Below are 17,540 nucleotides of genomic sequence, written 5' to 3'. Positions count from 1 at the left end.
GCAAAAGAATTATAGGGGAGTAGTCCAGAAGCAGTGGGGGTAAGGAACCCAATAACCCCAAAGAAGCACTTCTGTGGAGTGAAATGAAAACTAGAGAAGACATTCTCTCAGGCTTCTTCACATTTCAAGCGTCCATCAGCCTACATTCATGTGACATACTGAGCAGGTGTGAGGCATATTTGATTTACTTATGCATTACCTGCTCCACAAAGGATTTGAAGAGATTTGGAAAAACTCATACAATAGAAATGGGTGAAACACATAGTCAAGAATATCAGGGCAGAGAAAGGTGGAAGGGGTATCTTTAAGCTAGATACAAGCCTGCACTGCCTCTGCCCACAGGCTCCCTCAGTCTGAGTGTTATAGACGAAGGAATGTTGGAGAAATCCAGGGGGAGACTTCTCTATGGACATATGGAATCTCCAGGAGCAAAACAAGGGAAGATTGTTTATGTTACACATACCTTCACCCAAAGCTACATTGCAAGACTCAAAGAAGCAAGAATCTAGTTTGAGCAGAACAGAAACATGTTGAGGAAGCCGAGTAAGTGCTTCTAAGAAAGCTCCAAAGTCATAAACCCTAGGTTTAAATCCCAGCTCTACTGCCTGCTAATCCCGGGCAAAATACTTAACCTCTTTAAGCCTCCATTTTCCCAACTATAATGGAGGGTGATGCTAGGGATTGCTGTGAGGATTAAGTGAGACCATGCATGTCAGACATGAGCCCAGGGCCTGGTCTATAAGCTATCAGTACCTGGTAGCTACCCCTACTGGAATTATATTTCAGAGGCACCCATGCCATATCACTCTTGTTCATTTCTCTGTGCCCAGCACTTAGCAGAATGCTGGCTCACAGTAGGTGTTGAATGGGTATTTGTAGACTTGAATTGATGTAACTGCCTTTCCTGTTTGACATGCCCTGTGCCACATTCCCTCTGAGACTGGTAGGTGACACGGTTGAAAAACATGAGGTCAGGTTAGTTAAAAGCATTGCTCACTAGGTAACACCCAGAGACTAAACGCTCATGGGCTTTGATGAAATGCAAGCCATATAACGAACATAACCATGACCGCCCAGGTCAAGGGCCTCTACTATGCTTTTCTTCATGCCCTCCCTCTTTAAAGGAATGTGACTTGCTTATTCCAGCAAAAGATGTAAAATGATAAATTAGATAATAAATTAGGACCAGAGAAATCCAAACGTCAATTCAAGTACTACTTACTGAATGTTTAGCATGTGTATGTTTAAGACTTTTTGCTGGGCACTGTAGGATATTTGAAGTTCAACAAGAAAACGCTTCTCTCAAAGCATGTACTTTCTAATAATTGAGTGGCTTATGGATTATGGTATCAGAAAAATGCCATAAAGAAGATCAAATGAATGCTACAGGAAATGAAAGAAGGGAGAAATCATATTCAGTTGTAATTATCTGGATATGTTTCTTGAGGGAGGTGGTCGTTTCTGATGGTCTTTGAATTTGTTACTATGGGAGGGTGGGAGGGAAAGTTTCAGAGGCAGGAGGAATGATGGGGGTAGGAGGCATGGAGCAGAGAAATACAGAGTGCTTGGCAGTCAGTGAGTCATCTATTTTAGATGGATCATACAATACACGTAGAATATGTCTAGAAAGAGGGCTTTGGGGGTCTGGAAGGTTTTGATGAGGATTTACAGAGCAAGGGGAGCAACTGAGATTTTGAGCAAGGGGGTCGTAAGATTAGATTGGCATTGGGGAAGGATAACCTGGCAGTGGTATGTGAAATGGATTGAGGTGGAGAAAAAGACAGGAAGTGGGGTATGACTTAGGGGACAGTTGAAGAGATCAGAGCCGAAGTTATGAATGGAGGTGCTGGCAGCAGGAACAGATAAGAGGGACCACTGGAGGAGGGGATTTGCAGAGGAAGCTACTACAGGGTTTAACAGTCCTGTTTTACTCTGAGAGAAAATGAAGCATGTCTACTTCCTCTTTCCTGAATCAGCTCTTGCAAGCTTCTGGTGAACAGACCCCAGGCTTGGAAGCAAACTGTGGACCCCCGGTCTGTTGGTTGGCAGAGTGGGTTGGAGAATTGGAAGCATCTCTCATTCTCCCCGATTCTCCATGTGCTTTAACCTAATTCACAGCCTCAGAGGAAAGAGTTAGATGAGTGAGATCTGAGAAGGAAGCTTCTCTGCTTGGCAGCCTCATCTGTGACAGAACATTGCACAACAGTCACGCATCTCTTGGAATGTGACAAAGACCAGGATTATCAGCTTATGTGTTCCTAGCCTCCTGTCCTCTCTCCCCTCCACATCCTCCACCACCTAAAGAGAATTTTCTCTTGATTGCTCAGCTTCTCCCTCTCCTCTCCTCACTTCGGAGAATTCTGTCTCCATGTTCTGTGTTTTCCTTATGAAATAGGGAGAGAAACCAGATGGAACTAGGAAGAAAGGAGGTAAATTCCTGGTGGCTTGGTTAATTCCAGGATTACACTTTGCTCTGTAAAATTCAGGTCATGGGCTAAATAGACAATATAATAAAGAATGAAGCCAGAAGACCAAGTCACCTATATACTAAGGAGCTAAGAGAGAAACAGGGAAAAAGAAAATGAAAAATAGCCTGGGCTGGGTTTCAGAGAACATTTGAAGGGGAGACTTGGCAAATGAAAGGCTCTGAGACACAAAACATGTTGCTGGAGAGTTTCAACAGAATCTTTTAATGATAATTAAGTGTTGGAATTTTTGTTTTGGTTGCTCAATGTTCTTAATGTTTTATGTTTTTCATGTTTTGTTTTAATGTAGTAACATGCTGAGACTGGACAACATTGCACCCCAGCTTATATTCAAGTTGTAGACTAGCAGAATGGTTACCAGTAGAAGTTCTGGAACCAAACTCTGGAATCTCAAATCCCATTTCTACCACTTAATGGCTGTGTGACCTTTGGCTAGACGCTTCTCTGTGACTCAGGTGTTTGTCTGTAAAATGTGTTAACAAGAGGGTCCACTGTTGTTGCGAGGATTAAGTGAGTTAATATTTATAAAGCTCACATAATGCTCACGTAAATCCTGGCACGTAGTTAGCACCAGATAAGCATTAGCTGTTATTAGTACAGCAAAATCTAAGATTTTTCTGCTTCAGTTCAACCGAGAGGGTGAAGATGACTACCAGAGAATTATCCTCAGCAAAACAGATCCTATGTTTTGGGGAAGAATGCAGGTTCTAGGTGGTTGTGATAGGCAGATTTCTAAAATGACCCCCAATGGAGGCAAACCAATAAGAGACTTTTAATGATAGAGAACACACTGAGGGTTGATTGAGGGAGTGGGCGGGGGATGGGCTCAATGGGTGATGGGGATTAAGGAAGGCACTTGTGATGAGCACTGGGTGTTAGATGTCAGTGATGAATCGCTAAATTCTACTCCTGAAACTAATATTATACTATATGTTAATTAGAATTTAAATAAAAGTTTGGAAGAAAAAAAAAGAAATAAAATGACCCCCAGTGATTCCTACCTGTGGGCATTCATACTGTTGGGTAATTCCGCTCCCCTTGATCGTGGGCTGGACCTGGTGCCTTGTCTGTAACTCACAGAATATGGCAACAATGATGGGATGCCACCTCTGATTAGGTTACAAAAGGTTGTGACTTGGGTCTTGCTAGCAGACTCTCTCTCTCTCTTGCTGTTTCCGATGTCAGATGCCTTGTTGGAGAGGCACATATGGCAAGTAACTGAGGGAAGCCCGTGGCCCACAGCCTGTAAGGAACTGAGGCCATCACTCCAAAAGCCTGTGAGGAACGACCAATACCCACTGAGTGAGTTGGAAACGGATCCTGTCTCATTTGAAACTTGATTGTAGTTTTCTGAGAGATCCTGAGGCAAAGATCCCAGCTAAGCCACGTCCAGATTCACAACCCCAGAAACTGTGAGATAAAAAATATGTGTTATTTTAAACCATTAGGTTTTAGAGTGATTTGTTACATAATAATCGATAACTAATACAGCCATGTGCCAAAGTAGGAACTTGGGACTGAGCCAAGAGTGGCGATCCAGCTGTAGGACATTGGGTGGAAGCTGGGGGGGCTTGAGGATGGCAGCCACGCTAGGAGTGTCCTATGGTCAGCACTGGAGAAACCAGACCCCAGGTCTACATGCAGAGGAGAGTGACTCAGGCTGAGCCCTTGGGGTTGGGGTAGCTGGGACTGTCCTAATGCTTCCCCCTTCAGGTGCACACAGTCTGGGAACATGTAGTTCTCATCCTGCATCAGCGATCTCTTCACAGCACTTCAATGTGGACTCTTCTGGAAATGCCTCCTTATCTTTATGAAACCACTCCATTTGTTTATTAATTCATGCAACAACTATGAACTGGTCACTTCTATGTGGTACGGATACACCATGAACAAGAAGAAATGGTCCGCACACACTTCACAGTTTCTTTTAGTTTTATTCCTATCTTTTTTTTTTTTAATTCTTATCTTTTAAACTACACCCCTGTCTCCTTCACTGGAGGGAACTTCTGATCTCATACCTCTTAAAGCCTGGTGTTCTCCATGGCATTGTCCTGACTCTCTTTTCTTCTCATCTAACGTGTCTCCCTGAATGAGTCCAGGTTTTATCCAGGTTTTATGACCCTAAATCTACATAATCTAGCTCAGAACTCTGAATGCCAGGTGCAAAAATGACCAAAATTAATTTCCTCTACCCCTTCTCTCTCCCGTCCTGTCCAAACCTTCCTTTTCTCCAACATTTCCCCTCCTAAATAACAGCCCCATCGTCCCCCCAGACTGAGGATGCGCATCTTCCCAATTCTTTCCTCCTGGCCTCCCCCTTCCTCCTCCAATCTCACTAAGTCTTCTAGATTTTTACCTCCTCAGGACCCGTTTCCTGTTCTCCATCAGGTCTGGGATGGGCCCATTTTAAGCTTGGATCTTCTTTTAGTGAGTCTGATGCAATAACCTGTACATCGATTCTCCTGTCTCTATGCTCACCTTCTGCCTCACCTTTCACACTCGCGCCAGTGCGAGGTTTCTAACTGCTGCACTATACAGTTCTGGCTCAAACCCTGCAATGATTCCCCATTGTCTGCAGGGTGAAGTCCACATTCATCAGCTTGCTCTTTGCAGCCCTTCACAGTCTGACTCTAGCCTCGGTTCCAGCTCCTTCCTCACACAAACCCTATGCGCCAGCCACACCGTCTGCAGTCTTCCCCACATGCTGTGGCTCACGCTCTTTCGCTTGAGGGGCCATCCCCTGATCTTGTCTATCCGGTGACTTCCAAGTCATCTTTCAAGACTCAGCTTCAAACATTTCTTTGACTTCTTCAGGTAGAATCGATGTCCCCTACTAACCTCTGCATTACCTTCATTATAGCCCTTTTCATATCTTATTTGTATTCAATTATTTCATGTCAGTGTTCTCTGTGGCTCCCTGAAGGCAGAAACCCTGTGTTTTCATTTTCAACTCTAGTACTTGTCTTTTACTAGGCATCTAGTGAAAGTTTGCTAAATGAATAAGTGAATGAATGAACAAATGAATCAACTGATCAGTGCAGGCCTGAGTCTGCAGGTGGGGAGATGAATGGGCCCGGCCATGGGGAGTTCTAGAAGGAGAGCAGAGGAAGTGGACCTATTCCTCTCCATCCTCGGGCCTGTAGCCCAGGCTTGTGTTCTCTCCCTTATACAAATACACCTGCCACAAGCCTTCTAATCTAGTGAATTCAGCCCATATGGTATGAATCACATAAAGTCAAAATTAGCCCCTTGAGAATCCCTTAAAATTCCTCTCAAGTACATCGTGCAGATACATCATCTCTCAATCCGGTACATCTGGCTTTCTTTCCAGCCCAAGAACAGATCTGTCTCTCTAGTTGAGAACCAAATAAAGAAGTTGGCGGACATTCAGGGGCCTTGTTGGAAGATAAATGATTATCCTACTCGCCGTGCTGAGGTGCTCCTCACCACGAGAAGTAGGAGAAAACGGAGCCTGAGCGAGACCAGCTGACCCTCATTCCACATACCTCACTTCCACTCAGGACCCACACGTCTATCCCTCGGTTAACACCCCACTCGCCTCCCTACTTCAGCCACCCAAGTCCCAAGTGCACTTCTTGACCTCAAGGCACCTGCCTAAGCCTGGCCTCTCCTGACCAATTCAGCCATGTCAACTGCTTCTCTCAAGAAGTACTCTCCGCTCAAGTGACGTCAGCATTCTCCCTGATCTCTCTCAAAGTGCTTTCCTACCTTTCTGTCTTTGCTCAAGCTGTGTACTCGGACAGGAGGCCTTCTTGTTCCCCTTCCTTTATTCAAATCCCACCGGCAGGTAAAGCCCCACACATTTCGACCCCTCCCAAGTCTCCTCCCCCCCATGTCGGTGCCCATCGCTCCCATTTTTGAGTTTCCGTTGCCCTTAGGGTCAAGACTGAGCATTTAATTCAGACTTGAACTGTTGGTCTGTGGAACCTTTTCCACGGCTAGGAGTCCTGCAGTCCACTAGCAAATATCTGTATCTCTTTGAGAACGGTATTTGACAAATCAAGAAGGGTAGAGAATTAGAAAGACTGAATAAACCCACTGTTGGCAAGACTATGTAGCAACTGAAATTCTCATACCCTGCTAGTGAGAATAAAACTGGCAATACTTACTAAAGCTCAATATTTACATATCCTCTGACCCAGCAATGCCGTTCTTGGGTATACACACCCAAGAGAAAGGAGTGCTCCTGTCCACCAAAATACATGCACAAGCATGTTCATGCCAACTTTATTCTTAATAGTCAAACTGGAAATCATTCAAACGTCTGGCATTAGTGGCTTGGATAATAGTTTACAGAATGGAATGTTACACACTAACGAAGAAGAATAAACTACAGCTACACACAACAGCACAGAGGGATCTCACGGACGTAATTTTTGTTTTTAAATGTAATTATTCTTTAGGTGGCCCAACTCTACATGTATTCTATTTATTTTCATCTTAACCATTTTTTAAAAATTAAAGTATAGCTGACACACGATGTTACGTTAGTTTCAGGTGTACAACAGTGACTTGACGAGTCTCTCTGTTATGCCGTGCTCACAAGTGTAGCTGCCATCTCTCACCAGTCAATGCTAGTATAAGACCACTGACTGTATTCCCTATGCTGTACCTTTCATCCCCGTGGCTTATTCATTCCTTAACTGGAGGCCTGTATCCCCACTCCTGTTAACTCATCTGCCCATCCCTTCATGCCCCTCCTCTCTGGCAACCACCCATTTGTTCTCTGTATTCATGTGTCTGTTTCTGCTTTTTGTTTATTTGTTTTTTAGGTTCCATGTATAAGTGAAATTATATGGTATATATTCATCTCACATTTATTTCACTTAGCATAATATCCTCCAGGACCATCCATGTTGCTGCAAATGGCAAGATCTCATTCTTTTTCTTTGGCTGAGTAATATTCCATTGTATATCCACAGATATCATGTTGAGTAAAAGAAGCCAAACACAAAAGATTTCACTTATATGAAGTTAGGTACAGGCGAAATAATCGCTGGTGTTAAAGGTCGGAATAGTGGTTATGTTTGGGGAGTTATGATGAAGAAAAGATGCAAGAGAGACTTTGAGGGTTCTGAAAATACGGGTGGTGATTATCCAAGTGTGTATGTAAAAGTTATCAAGCTGTATGGTTAAGATTGGTATAGTTCACCTGCTGTAAGTGATACCTCAATAGAGACTTAAACAAGAGTGTGCTACACTATGTTGCTTTTGCTTTCCAGCATTTATTTATCCTTTTCTTAAAGTAATTTCACTCAGATTTACCACTGGTCTTCACCTTCAGGGTGGCAGACAAGGCTGATATATATATAGGTCACATGATCCAGAACCCCTCAATCAGTATCTTCCATACCCTGGCCACAATAATTGGTTCAGGGATAGACATGTGATTTTACCTAAACCAATGAAATTTAAACCCAGAACTTTTTCTCTTTTTAAGATTTATTTTAGAGGGAGAGGGAGCATGAGTGGGAGGGGGAGAGGGAGAGGGAGAAAAAAATCCCAAGCAGACTCCCTGCTGAGCACGGAGCTCCACCACAGGGCTCGAACTCATGACTCTGACGGTCAGGATCTGAGCCGAAACCAAGAATCGATGGCCCAACCGACTGCACCACCCAGGCGCCCCAAACCCAGAACTTTTTAAACAAATCCTAAGCTTACGTATACATTTACAAGAAGATGAGAGGTTCTATCAAAACATGTCAAATGCCTGTTGTTAGACCTAGCTCCTCAGAGGGAAAAGGACAGAAATATGATCTCCTAATCCTCACAGTTCCCATGCTGAAGCTGTTGCCTGACTTTGAGAAACAACTCTCTCCTATGTCCATCCTTCACTTCCCTGGAGGTTGTTGCCTCCCTGGTGAAGTGGATAGGAGTAGAAAGAGTATGGTTTCGGGTTTGTCAGATGCCTCCATGAAGACTCAAGGATCACATGACCACAACCTTGCTGCAGAAGAGGCTGGGCAACGTCAGAGCACCAAAACACATTTGGGGGCCCACGTTACATCCCATTGGCCACCTCTGAGCTCAGCCACACTACTGTTCTCACCGACAGCATCTCTCCATAAGCGTGAGGTCTTGTCCTTTAACATCCTGCCCCAGGGCCTTCTCCAACACCATGAGACCTTGCTCAGCCCACAGGTAAGAGTAACCCCAGGTACAGGGGAATTCATGTCCCTCTCAGTAACTTCCAGTCACTGGGATATGGAAGCTGACCAATAAAGGCTCACCTTTAGGTGTAGTGGTAGGAAACCTTCTGTACCTTTCTCACCTTGATAACACACTTTCCTTCTTGACGTCACCTTCCCTGCTCCCTCACTCCTACTTCAGACGAACTTTCTGATAAATTCCTTAAGCCAAGTGCTTCTGTCAGACTCTGCTTTGGGGGGGGGGGGGGCTCAAACTAAGAGCTCATGAAAAAACTGGGGAGCACTAACTTTACTCAACCAGCAGGTTGAAGGGCTTTGTCAACATAAGGTAAGGAAAGGTTTGGAGATGTGAGAACCTCTTACAGAATTACAAATTAAGCCTCAGGGGTTTACAGAGCCCTTGGGAGAGACAGCAGTACCACAACACCTTAGCCTCCCTCCTTCATGGATACATCTTGGATTTTACTCCGAAGTTATTTTGGATTCCATTTATTGTCTTATTGGCTTATGTTAAAGCAGATTTTTGTCGAGGGCAGGCCAGGGCTTAGTTCCTTCACATAAAAGACAGTGGTATGTTGTAACTCTGTTGTTTTTCTTTTCTGTTGAGATAATATGATTGTGTAGCCTTGATTTTTACATAAGATTATGCCCTTGTTTCAGCCCTAATCTATAGAAAATCTGGTTGACACATATAAATTATTATTACCTAGCTATTATCTAATTTTGGCAAGTCATGCCTCAAAGGTAATTCTGATCTCATGAGTATCTAAATGGGCCTAGAAGTTTCTGGGCTTTGCCAAGTAGATTTACAAATTTAGATCCTACTAAGGTGGTGGTGGTTAAATAGCTACTTATTGATGGGAATTCTGAGTTTCTCTGATTAAAAAAAAAAAGGCAACAATTAGAAATATGCATTTAGCTTTTACTCTGTGCCAGCCCCACTGACATTGCTAATCCCTGCAGCACTCTGGCAAGGTGGTAGTCATAATCCGCCCCTTATAGCCAAGGAAGCAGGAAGCTCACAGAGCCTCTGTGACATCATGGCCCAAGGTCATATGGCAAGTACATTGACAAAGCAGAGATCTGAATGTGCATCCAGTTGATTCCAGATTTCTTGCTCCTCCCTCTGTAGGCCATGCACACATATCGCTAAGTGGGAGAGTCTATGGGAAGAAGGAAAGGAAGGAGTACCCCACAAATGAATCATAAGGTCAGAGGATCTCAGACTTGGAAGGAAGTTTAGAGGCCATCTATCCATACCTATGGGCAGGACATACGGGTCTGCAGAGGTGCAGACAAGTCAAGAATCAGGGGAAGGAGCCTGGCCAGATGTAGGGCTGGGCCTATGTCCTGGGCAGATGGTGGTGGTGGTGGTGGTGGTGGCAATTATAATAAAAGAACCACCTGTACCTGCTTTCCCCACTTTTCCCCCACAGCCTTGAGTTATGTATGTGTGTACACGCACACTTACACACAAACACACATAATAGAATTCACCATTTAACCATTTTATAGTGTACACATAATTCAGTAGCATTCATAGTATTGTGCAACCATCACCACTATTGAGTTCCAGAACATCTTCATCTTGCCAAAAGGAAGCTCTCTTCCTTTGTGAGCTTAAGAATCACTTAAGAAGTCACTCTTGGGGCACCTGGATGGCTCAGTTGGTTGAGCGTCTCACTCTTGGTTTCAGCTCAGGTCACGATATCATGGGATTGAGCCCCACTTTGGGCTCCATGCTCAGTGCAGAGTCTGCTTGAGATTCTCTCTCCTTATCTCTCTGCCCCTCCCTCAGCTCACTCGGACTCTCGAGCTCTCTAAATAAATAAATAAAATCTTAAAAAAAAAAAAGTCACTCTTCATTCCCCTCTCCCCTAAGCCCCTGGCAACCATTGCTTTTTCTCTATGGATTTGCCTATTCTGAACATTTCACATGAATAGAATCATACAATATGTGGTCTTTCTTATCTGGTCTTTCCTACTTGGCATAATATTTTCAAGGCTCATCTGTGCTGTAGGGTGTATCAGCACTTCATTTCTTTTTATGTTCATGGCCTTGACTTAAAAAAAAAAAAGATTTATTAATTTCAGGGATGCTTGGGTGGCTCAGTTGGTTAAGTATCTACCTTCAGTTCAGGTCATGATCCCAGGGTCTTGGGATTGAGTCTGGCGTTGGGTTTCTTGCTCAGCAGGGAGCCTGATTCTCCCTCTGCCTGCCCCTCCCCTCTGCTTGTACACTCTCTCTCTCTCTGACAAATAAAATCTTTAAAAAAAAATTTATTTCAGAGAGAGAGAGAGAGAGAGCACAGGGGGAAGGGCAGAGGCAGAGGGAGAAGGGAAACAGATACCACTGAAGAGTGCAGAGCCCAACAGGGGGCTTGATCTCCCAACCTGGAGATCATGACCTGAGCTGAAACCAAGAGTCAGATGCTTAACTGAATGAGCCACCCAGGCACCCCTAGAATCACTAAATCTTACATCTGAAACTAATACAATATATGTCAATTATAGCTCGATTTTTTTAAGTAAAAAAAAAAAAAATCAACTGATCAATCCATCATCACCCGTCCTTATCTGAGCCCACACCTGTGCTGTTCAGTGCTACCAGAGAGACACTCCCAACCTCAGTGAGTAATGCCTATTTCTGTGGGGCTCTTGAGCTGCCCAGAGACACGTCCTTCCCTATGCCCCTGGGAAGAGCTTTCTTTTGCTCCCCTGGAGCTATTTCAAGGTTCTCTTGTCAAAATTCATTCCATGAGAGCATTTCCTCCTTTACTTGCATGGAATGACCTTGCCTCGAGCTTCTTAGTGAAAAGACACCATTTGAGGGAGACTCCATGGTGTCCTGCTGTTCCCCCAGTACACCTCTCACTCTCCTCTTCGCCTCTAGTTCAAATGGAAGAGACTTTCCTTCTTCTGTCAAAAAGCATTCTGTTCTCTGGATCCCAGCTCTTCCAGCTTCTGAAAAGATCCCGCTTTCAGAAGGCTCTCAGACACGTAAATCAGTCTGTACTCCCTTTGGCTAAAGATTCTACCGAACCCTTCTCATCCCAAGCCCTGGAAATTCTGAAATGTTTTCCCTCACAAGATGTGCTTTGGCGCTCTTTTCAGAGTCCCTCCCTCTTCTCTACGTCCTCCCAGGAAAGGGGAATCTGTGGGGCATCATTTTGGGTCATTTGCATCATGTAAACCTTAAACACACATCATGTACTGTTTTCCGAATGTGGCGGGATAATACATTGAACCCTAGTCCTGGTATTTCCTGTCACTCTTTCCCAGCCCCACTGTTTAGGCGGCCAGGCATTTTGTTCCGTTGCCTCAGGGAAACGATGACACAGCATAATGTGAACAAAGGACACTCATTTTTGGCTCAGGCCTCAGGGCAAACACAATACACTGGGAAGAATATAAAAAGCCAGGCTTTCCCTCTAGACTCGATAAAGATTCTACAGTCCGATGAGTGAGAAGAGAGAGGGGCCAGGGGCACAAAGAAAGCTCAGAGACCGGGGGCCACCGTGGGCGATGCTGTGGCGGCTGCCCGCATACCCCTTCGGGCCTGAACACTCCTTCCCTCCAGCTTCCAGGAGTATGGACAGCTCACCAGAGTCCCTCCCCAGGGCAGGCGAGAGGCTGCCTAGCCCCAGATTACGCCCCCTCCCTAGAGACTACCAAGAATAATGGTTCTCCTCTGTGTAAGAACACAAGTCTGGCCCACTAGCTTTACCTTCGGCGGACTCTGAGGGGTCATCCACCTTCAGACCCCCGCAGAACTGGCAGAGGCCCCTGCTGCACCTGTACCCCGCTTCAAGCCCTCCCTCTGCTCCACCACAGCTGTCGTTCCAAAAGACTCCCCACCCTCAACAGCTCCTGGCGCAAATATTCATCTACCTAAAAAGGTTGTTCAGACAGGGCCTGGCTACTTCTAGGAAGATACACCTGTAAACTGAAGAACGGAAGGAACCTGAAGACGATCCCGGAGTTCCTGAAGCTCAGCCTTGCGCAGGAGGGGAGAGGAGAAATGGTGAGTGGCTTATATAGGTTGAGAAGGCCCGAGCTGGCCTCAGCATTTCCCACAGGCATGAACATCTGCCAGAACAGGACAGGATCAGTGAGGTGTCCAGGAGGGTCCCAGTCATGGTGCTAGCAGACTGCGGGCCTGAAGAGGCCTCAGGGTTAGGACCTGCATGGATGCAGAACTGAAGACCAGATGGGAACAAGGACATCTCAGAAGGGGCCACTGTGATGGACAGGACACCGAGCACCCGAATCCAGCCCCTTTCCTTGAGGTCTTGATACTATCTACAACCCCCTGAACTTCCTCAAGAAAAGGAAATCAGGTTGGGAATGGACAGATGTATCTCTCTCAGGGACGCTTGGGTGACTCAGTCGGTTAAACGGCAGCCTTTGGCTCAGGTCATGATCTCAGGGTCCTGGGATCAAGCGTCGGGCTCCCTGCTCAGTGGGGAGCCTGTTTCTCCCTCTCCTTCTGCCTGCTGCTTCCCTGCTTGTACTCTCTCTCTAATAAATAAAATCTTAAAAAAAGAAAAAGAAATATCACTCACATAGGCTATGAAATCATGTTTATCAAACCTCTATGCGATCTCCAAGCCAATAATCAAAAGATAAGCAACAGATTGGGGAAAATATTCAACAAATATAAAGACAAAGGACTACTATTTTTAACAGAAGGAGTCCACACAAATGGACTAGAAAAATTCAAAGACCCCAAACGGGAAGGAGGAGAGGAGAAATGGGCACCAAACAGTTGTGAATATCTTGGGTGGTGTGGGTGGAATTACAGAAGATTTTTACATTTCTGTAATGTTCAAGTTATTACAAACTGTCACAATTTAGTTATAATCAAAGCCAATCTTTTATTGAGTGTTTACAGTCAGACATTATATTCCATTTGCATCAACTACATCAGTTTAGCTCGATTATCTTTTGAAGCACAGTCTATCTTTTCCCTGTGTGAGAAAAATGAAGCATAGGGCATCACACAGTAAGTGGTGGAGTTAGGATCCATACCCAGAGCCTGCCTCTCTAGCCTCTGTCTTGACTGGTATGTTACACTGGCATATATTATATATGCCTAAGCAGCATATTTACCATAGTATGTAGTTATATATATAGTTTTATATATATTTACATATAAATTTATATGTATTTATATATAAAACATATGCACTGGAGGCATATATATAAACATATATGTGTGTTTTAATTTGCAGTTAAAATATTTACAAGGACAATTACAGACACTAAAACGCCAATGACACAATATTACTTGAAAGGTGACGCATGAAATGTGTGTACACAGGGATATGTAATTTTCTACATACATAACATACATCTCTGAAGAGGCTCTCATCATGGCATGGATGACAGTGATCTTTTCTCTTTATTTGTCAGAGTGCATCAAGTACCACAAGCCAAGGGTTGAACTCATTCATACGCACTCCAGGTGTCCAGGCTAGACCAGCTCCCTCTCCTTCCTACACCACCACCCTGGCCCATCCTGCCGTGCAGTCACTGTCAGGGTCATTGTTCGCTTCCCCAAACGGCACTATGAATTTGTGAGGGAACCGAAACTCAGAGAGGTGAAGGACCTTGACCAAGGCTGCGCAGCTAGGAAGAAGCCAAGCATGGACTTAAACCAAGCTTCTCCAGGTTTGACCCTAGTTTTTCTGACCCCTATTATAGTTGTTGTTTCCATTCCATTGTGCTACTTCCTTCTCTATCTAGGAATTGAAAGTTTTTGAGAGAGAGAGAGAGCGAGCGAGCACGTGCACAAGCTTGTGCACAAGATCACACACAAGCAGGGGAGAGGCAGAGCGAGGCAGAGAATCTTAAGCAGACTCCATACCCAGCTCGGAGCCTGACACGGGGCTCTATCTCATGACTCTGAAATCATGACATGAGCCGAAACCAAGAATTGGCCACTTAACTGACTGAGCCATCCAGGTGTCCCTGAAAGCTTTTTATTTTTTTTTTAATGTACTTTTTATTTTGGAATAAGTTTGGACCTCCAGGAAAGTTGCAAAGATCGCACAGGTTCTGTGAACTCTTCACCCAGGTTGCCTTATTGTCGACATCTTTCTAAACCATGGTACATGTCAAATTTAAGAAATCACCAGGACTGTGATTATTAACCAAACTCCAGACTTTATTCAGATTTCACCAGTTTTCCCACCAAGGTCCTTTTTCTGTTCCAGCATCCAATCCAAGATACTACATTTAGTTGAAACTCATTTTTCTTTCGTACACTAAATCCATCAAAACCCACTCTTTAATTCCAGTGGAAAAGACTGCGCAAATCTGCCTGTGGTTTCCCGTGTGTTCAAGGAAACTTCTGCTTGTTCAATGGCCATCCTCAAGAATATACAGTCCGGTCAGCTCTTCCAGGTACAAGGAACAAAGAACCCCTCAACTTAGCTCAAGGAAGGCTGTGAGGAGAGCCCATGGAGTTCATGGACGCAAAGCCTCGAGGACGGGAACTGCAAGAGCTGTCAGGAATGGAGTACTTCTGGTTGGACTCTGAGCCCCTCTCTCCCCCCTACTCCCCACCTCCCCTTCTTTGCCTCCTCCTGCACCACTCTTCTCTCCTAACCCACTTCCTAAGCTTAATTTTTTCTACGAATGCTCACACTGGCCATCTTGGCCCACAGTCCTCAGAATTCAGCATGTGCCACCAACTGTAACTCACTCGGATTAAATCCCAGCTTATATATTCCAGCCAAACCCCGATGCCCATGGGTGCTAGTCAGTCAATGAATGGCGGTAAAACTTGGGTCTCATTTCCAACCTAATCAACCTTGTAATACATTTATTACAATGTTTTTTAATGCCACAGTAAAAAAGAATTTATGATGCAAGTTATCACTAATCTTTGACAACAGATTAGAATCCACTCAAAAAAATAGAGAAAAGGGATCATCAAAATTGAATGTTTAATTGTTGAGGGTAAACTAGACAAGAATAAAATCTCTAGGGATTATTAAACACGGCTTGCAGAGACTATCTCAAAGAATTTTGGACAACCTACATGGGATTCAAACATTTCCCAGAATTTCAGTGGAAACAGAATTTAGCTAATGTCCTAGAAAAGAAAGCACACAGCTAATGCAAATCTGCTAATTAGTCTCACAGAACATACTGGCTCTTGATGGTTTTCCCCTTTGGGAGAGGAAAAAATAACCCTGCTTATAAATCAATGTTTCCTTAAATAGACAGACTGAAATTTACTACAGTTCTTCAGGGATTTTAGGCTTCATAAACCAACAAGAGAGTTCTTCCTTGAATATACGTACACACCTGTTTTGCCATTGACACTTTCCACACTACTTCCTCTCTCTCTCCCTCCCTTCTTCACTCCTGAGGGCCTACCACACGCCACGTACTCTTAGGTCTTGATGAAACAGCAGCAAACAATAAGTAATAAAGGGGTTCAGAACATGTCACCTCAAAATATGCTGCTTTGACATATTATTTTGAGCTAAAGTCACTTGAAAAAACAAAGGGTACAAGGAAGGCACTCTGCTCCTTTTCTTCCTGAAAATGTGAGATGAAACTTCCAGCATGAAAGATGCCCTCCTAATACCAGGAGGAAAAAGAACATTTTTATCACCAAAGACGGGGAATTGAGGTTAAGGGAAATTTGTACACACAGGCCTTATTAAAATAACTCTTATCTTCTTCTAGTCTACCCATGTATTTTAGTTACTTTTCCACAATTGTTACTCTTTTTTCCAACTTAGTATATAAGCACTTGGGCCTAGATACTTCTTCGGGTCTGTGTTTTCCTGTGAAGACCCCTATGTACATGAAAACTTTCATTAAAATGAAATTTGTATGCTCTTCTCCTCTTAATCTGTTAAGACAGTCCCAGCCAGAAACCCTAGGAGGATAGAGGAGAAACTTTACCTCCCTACAGTAGGAAATAAACAAACTAGAATATTAGATGTGTGACACGTTTGGGGAAATATAAAGCAAGGGAGGGGCCAAGGGAAGGACTCTGCTCCTTTAAACAGAGGGTCAGGGAAGGCTCATAGAGAAGAGGATACTTGAGCAAAGCCTGAAGCAGCTGAGGGAGAAAGGCTTGCAGATATTTGGGGCAAAAGCAAATGGGAAAGTTCTGGGAGTTTGAGAGCAACAGAGATCAGGGCTGGCATTAGCAGGAGGTGAGCTGCACAAATGCAGGGTTGAATCCTACCCTCCGTCCAAGTTTTTATACTTTGTGTACCACGGATTTTTTTTTTTTTGCATTAATTTCAGTATTTCATTAAAATGGTTTTTATCTTGATTACTGAATTTTTTGGCATTTCAAGGCTGATGCTTCACGAGCTTCAGGCTGGTCCAGGCCCTGGAGCTGATGGAGGGGTGAGAGTAGTAGGAAATGCCGTCAGATTAGGGGAGGTGGGGGTTCTGAAGAGTTTGGCTTTTACACTGAGTGGGACGGGAAGTTGCTGCCGAAACAAATTACTACAAATCTAGTGGCTTAAAAATCTTACATTTGTATCATACAGTTCTAGAGATCAGAAGCCCAACGGGGTCTTACCAGGATAAAATCAAGCTATCGGCGGCGGGGGGGAGGGGGGGGTGCAGGGCTGCACTGCTTACCCCGGAAGCCCTGGGGGAGAATCGGTTTCTTACTCACTGGGTTTGCCAGCGGGATTCAGTTCCACGTAGTTGCACGACTGAGGTCTCCTGTTCCTTGCTGGGGGCTTGGTGGCCCCTTCCCGCATTTTCAAAGCCAGTAGCGGAGGGTCAGGTCCTCTCAGCAAATCTCAGTCTTCTGCTTCCCTCTTCCGCTTTTAAGGACGGGTGTGATTAGATTGGGCCCACCTGGTAATCCAGGACCATCCCCCACATCCCCACCCCC

The 17,540-nt window shown here is 44.4% G+C and overlaps 1 long non-coding RNA gene across 1 annotated transcript in view; it reads right to left on the bottom strand.

The window, feature by feature from the left end:
- LOC113262526 (uncharacterized) overlaps nt 1-17,540 on the bottom strand; it is a 135,282-nt gene that overhangs the window by 76,689 nt on the left and 41,053 nt on the right. The window contains exons 6-7 of the long non-coding RNA XR_008958417.1: nt 17,316-17,469; nt 3,488-3,896 (exon numbers count right to left, since the gene is read on the bottom strand). This is a non-coding gene — a long non-coding RNA (uncharacterized LOC113262526). The remainder of the gene's footprint in view (nt 1-3,487; nt 3,897-17,315; nt 17,470-17,540) is intronic.

Source organism: Ursus arctos, unplaced genomic scaffold, assembly GCF_023065955.2.
Source record: "Ursus arctos isolate Adak ecotype North America unplaced genomic scaffold, UrsArc2.0 scaffold_9, whole genome shotgun sequence".
NCBI lineage: Eukaryota > Metazoa > Chordata > Mammalia > Carnivora > Ursidae > Ursus > Ursus arctos.
The sequence above is the reverse complement of the archived record's forward strand: the minus strand, read 5'-3'. Positions and strand labels throughout refer to the sequence as shown.